Consider the following 4442-nt stretch of genomic DNA (forward strand, 5'->3'; position numbering starts at 1 on the left):
CAGACATTTCTTTGACTGATCCATCATCTGACAGTCAACAAGAACGTAAAAAGTTGCTAGCATGCTTAACTTCTACATATAGCTTCTTTATGAGTGTTTTGCCTGCTAGGAGAGAATAACATTACCAACTTCTTCATGAGCTACGATAGTACTCGGTTCAATGCTGCTGTATGTACAGTTATGGTCTCTATATTTTCAAAGTGTTGACCTTATGTTGACTTCAACATTCTATCCTCGTTAAAATTTATTTGAATTTTTTAAAATAATTTTAATTTTTTTTTCAAGCATTATATCTTATTTTTTCCTTTAAAACTTTGTCATATATACTAAACGACAGAGAACTTAAAAAAAGAAAAAAAAAGCAAAATGCCAAAATTTGTGCTTGCCTTAATCTTTAAACCATACATTTCACATAAATCACACAAAATAGAATTAAATACCACAAACAAAAAAATTCCAGAAAAAGAAAATTTAAGAACATTGCAAAAAGAGGTAATCGAAACTTGTCTGATAAAATCCAAAAAACAAAATGTTAGTAATTAATTTTTTTTAGGTGAAAATGTGTGCTTGCCTTAATCTTTGTATCATACCTCACTGATTAAAAGGACCTAAGGAGTCCTCAAGCCAAAAAGAAAAAAAAAAAAAAAGAGTCATCATCGATTTATTTTTTGGTTTTTGCATAATTGAATAGGTTTTGTATTATATCCCAGTTCTGATTAAAACAAATGAAATTTAGGTTTTGAGCTAACCTTGTTTTTCTTTGTTGGTATGATTCTTAAAAAAAAATTTAAATTATTTTAAATAATTTTTTATTTTTTATTACGTTTAAATTTTTTTTTATATTTTTATTTCTAACTAGATAAGCTTTGATCATTAATAGTTGATTAATGGTTATTAATAAAAATGTCACTTGTTTTTTTTTTATATGACACTAACATTATATATTGACATGTCATAATGGACGATGACGTGACATATTAATGTAATATGATGATATAATCATATTATATTTTTCATCATCTTCATCAATGTCATGTGGGGATTAAAAGATAAATGATATTTTAATTAATGACAATTAGTCAATTATTAGTCATAAGTGCTTATTTGATTCAAAATAAAAATATAAAAATTTGATTAAACGTAATAAAAAAATAAAAAAATATTTAAATTATTTAAAATAATTTAAAATTTTTTTCAAACATTATACCTTAATTTTTCCTTTAAAATTTTTCACATATACTAAAAGAAACATAAAAAAAAAAAAGTAAAAATATGATAGAGTTTCATAGTAACTGTCTTAAAACTAAAATGTAGTTGAGAATTGTCAATTTAATTTAGGGTGGTTGAAAACAGTCAATTTAATTCATGAACTACAAGGTTTCTAAGAGGAAATAATCATAATTTTGAAGTTCCAAATTGAGTTTATTTTAATCGCATTTGAGGATAAGCATTGATTCAAAACATTGTTATTAACAATTTCCATACAAGTAGACCTCACAATGTTGAATTACTTTTCTAAAAATAAATGGTTTGGTCCAACTCTAAAATGACAATGACACATGCCAATTTTCATAGCACCTTTCATGCCATTCTTTAATTAAGAAGAATGTATAAAATCATTATCAATTCTTTGATAAATATAACTTTAAAATAAGAGAATGTGAATTCAACTTCTTTAAATAAGATAATACATGTGTTGACAATTAAATAAGACGCTCACCAACTCCTTCATCATAATCCCATTATAATAATAATAATAATAAACTAAAAAAATCCTTCATTATAAATCAGAACATTTTTTTTTGTAAACATTTTCTTTTACTAAATATAAAAGATAAAAATTTATCTAAACAAAGATTTGGAAAGAAGACAATAAGATTAGATTGAAAACAAAATCTATTACTTGCGTCACTGTAATAATTTAATCTTCTATTACTATATTTTTTTTATATAATTTAAGTGTCTAATTTTATATATTAAATTTTAAAATTTATTATCCTTATCCATAACTTTCTATTTATTCAAACAAAAGTACAAAAATCTAAAAATAAAAATAAAATATTTTTTAATGACATAGCATATATAGTGTTCAAGCTGTCTCATCTAATTGAACTTCTCGATGCTTTGACCAAATTTTCAACGAGCGCCTAAATGCCTTTTTGTTGTGTAGTTTTCGTTAGGTGGATAGAAGAAAAGCTTAGGCTTCAGCTGTGGCCCCTGCCTTGAATACTAGAAAAGCTAACATTTGCTGGATTTACATGATACTTGTTGTATCCTTTTGGGTGAGGTGGGAAGAAGAAATAAATGGTTATTAATGTGTTTCTACCTATAATTCCTAACTCGTGATTTGTTCATATACCTCATAGTTTGAGACTTTTAGTTATCATATTGGGTAGAAAAGAAAGAAATTTGGACATATATGATTGTTCTCACTTTTAAAATTTACTTGATATGAATTTTTTTTATTTTTTTTATAAGATGGACATCCAATTTGAATCAATTGACTCTAACTTGTTAATGTTTCATATTGTCAAAACTCTCTTGTTGACTCTATCTTTAGCCACGATTATAGCTTTATATCTCTTGAAACCGCCATCAGTTCTCAACTTCACTTTATTGACCCATTTACAGCCTATGGTTTGTGCATCGTTATGAAGAGAAACTATGGACCAAGTCCCATTGTTTTCTAAAGCATTTATCCCATATTTCATTGTTGCTCTCTAGTGAGAATACTTGACTACGAAATGGTTTTGAAATTGGCTAAGAGAAGTAGTAAAGGCTTTATGATCATTAGACAATTGAGTTGAAGAACAAATTTATGAATAGGATGATGGGTTTGCGGCTTTTACGCATCAGTGATCAGCATAAACGCTGTAAACCTTCAAAAAAAAAAAACCTATACAAAGGCAACAAAAGGTCAGAAAATTACAGGAAACTTTAAAGCCAGAGACCTAGCAAAACCCAAGAAACAAAGGAAACTCCCTGCCCTAACCAAAAACCATAAGAGATCAGTGTACACAGGGGTTCAAAAACAAACTCATTCATCCGAGATCAAAAAGCACAGAGGATAGCTAGACTCGAAACAAAAAATACATAATCAACATAGGAATCATGATTGCCTATCCTGTTGCCACCAAAGCGTAGTAGGGAGCAAAAACCAAGGGGAAACAAACAGTGCGCCACCAAAACATAGCCGCAACAGCTTCAAAAACCTGAAGACAAACCGTTTGAGAACTCCAAATATAAAAGTTCACAGATAAACATGGGATAAATCAAACTCTCTCACAACTCCTTCTTTTGCTAACAACAGGAGCACTATTAACCCTTCGTAAAGTGTGCACCACATTCCACTCATTGATTCTCCTTTTCAAGTTTTCAATCCTAAGAATCCATTTCCTATACTTCCAAGGAGCAAGGTTAGGATTGTTTGACCATTTCACGGCAGAGAGTGAGTTTCAGCCCACCTTGGAAGTGGTAAAAATTGTGAAAGCCTTGAGGATAGCTCTAAGTTCAGCCATATTTGCATCTCCTCGCTCGATTGGTTTGGAGAATATAACTTTGGTCTCTCTATTTTCATTCCTTAGAATCCCACCAATACCACCGTCTCCTGGGTTACCTCTTGCAGCCCCATCCACATTGAATTTCATCCACCCCTTAGCTAGTGGCCGCCAATCCACTCTTAACTTGATTTTCTGTTCCTTCCTGGTGATTGTGATTTGATCCATACACTTAAAAATATCAGTGGTGGAGGCTGGTAAATCAACCCACCTGGCTTTCGCCCAAGTGGCCAGCCTAAGCTTTGTAAGATCCAAAGTTTGTGAGAAATATATCTATCACCATTATTTTGCACGAGTCCATTCCAAGCATACAAGAAAGTCTTCGCATTTCCCGAGCTTACCCAAGAATAACCCCATAAACCGAGCCAAGAGCTCCATAATTTCCAAGATTCGTAACATGAGAAAAAAATGTGCTCCACTGTTTCAAAATCTGATTTACAAAACTCGCATCATGCACTACTACTGTTAAGCATATCTCGTTTGACGAAGGCAGTTTTGACTGTGACTTTCTTTAAAACCATCTGCCACACAAAAACCTCCATTTTATGGCATGCTAACCCCTTCCATGCAAGTCTCTAAATGTCCTCACCTAACCTCTTTTCCCTCACAACGCTCTTACAAAAGGACCCAGTGTAAATTCCATTAGTCTCTCCCTCCCACACCAACCTATCTTTTAGGCTAAGAACTAAAGGAAACTTGCTCAATAACTCTATCATTGCCTCCTATTGACCCATTTCTCACCCAAAGACTCTCCTTCTTGACTTGATCTCCAAAGCCATTCATTCTCAACCCAAACCCCATACTCATTAACCTTACCAACCTTTTTTACCGCAAGTGCAAAAATTCTTAGAAACCTAGCTTTTAAAGACCCTTCCTCGACCGACT

Source organism: Theobroma umbraticum, unplaced genomic scaffold, assembly GCF_002168275.2.
Source record: "Theobroma umbraticum cultivar Fairchild unplaced genomic scaffold, ASM216827v3 scaffold_147.0, whole genome shotgun sequence".
Taxonomy (NCBI): Eukaryota; Viridiplantae; Streptophyta; class Magnoliopsida; order Malvales; family Malvaceae; genus Theobroma; species Theobroma umbraticum.